At 43.7% G+C, this 707-nt stretch overlaps 1 non-coding gene across 1 annotated transcript; it reads right to left on the reverse strand.

Annotated features, from left to right (window-relative positions):
- Positions 1-295: 295 nt before the first annotated feature.
- On the reverse strand, positions 296-399 carry LOC148561901 (small nucleolar RNA R71). Its single transcript, XR_015886611.1, has one exon. It is a non-coding gene; the product is annotated as a small nucleolar RNA R71 (small nucleolar RNA).
- Between the last annotated feature and the right edge of the window lie 308 nt (positions 400-707).

Here is a 707-nt window from a genome sequence, read left to right on the forward strand (position 1 = left end):
GCCAACAATTTTGAGCTCAAACCACAGCTAATATCACTTGTGGAGAATCATTGTTCATTTGGTGGAAGTGCTAATGAAGACCCAAACCAACATCTCACAAAATTCCTGAGAATTTGTGACACTGTGAAGTCCAATGGAGTCCAGGAAGATGCATATAAACTGCTCTTGTTCCCATTTTCACTTAGGGACAAGGCAGCTAAGTGGCTGGAATCATTCCCAAGGGGGAGCCTAACAACCTGGGATGAGGTGGAAAGCAAGTTTCTGGCACATTTCTACCCCCCCACAAAAGGTCAATAGGCTTCGATCTGAGGTTCAGACGTTTAGACAACAAGATGGTGAAACTCTCTACGAGGCATGGGAGAGATTCAAGGATTTGACAAGGAAATGCCCACCAGACATGTTCCATGACTGGGTGCAATTGCATATTTTCTATGATGGACTGTCTTATGAATCAAGGAAGGCTGTAGACCATTCATCAGGAGGTTCATTGAACAGGAAAAAGACTGTGGAAGAAGCCATTGAAGTGATTGAGACAGTGGCTGAGAACGAGTACTACTATGCATCAGAGAGACACAACACTAAGGGAGTCATGGAGCTGAACCATGTTGATACAATTCTAGCCCAAAACAAGGTGTTTACCAAGCAACTAGCAGAGCTCACCAGAAAATTAGAAACAAAACAAGTGGCTGCAATTCACACACAAGATC

Source organism: Arachis ipaensis, chromosome B6 (assembly GCF_059453495.1).
Source record: "Arachis ipaensis isolate K30076 ecotype BB chromosome B6, ASM5945349v1, whole genome shotgun sequence".
Lineage (NCBI taxonomy): Eukaryota > Viridiplantae > Streptophyta > Magnoliopsida > Fabales > Fabaceae > Arachis > Arachis ipaensis.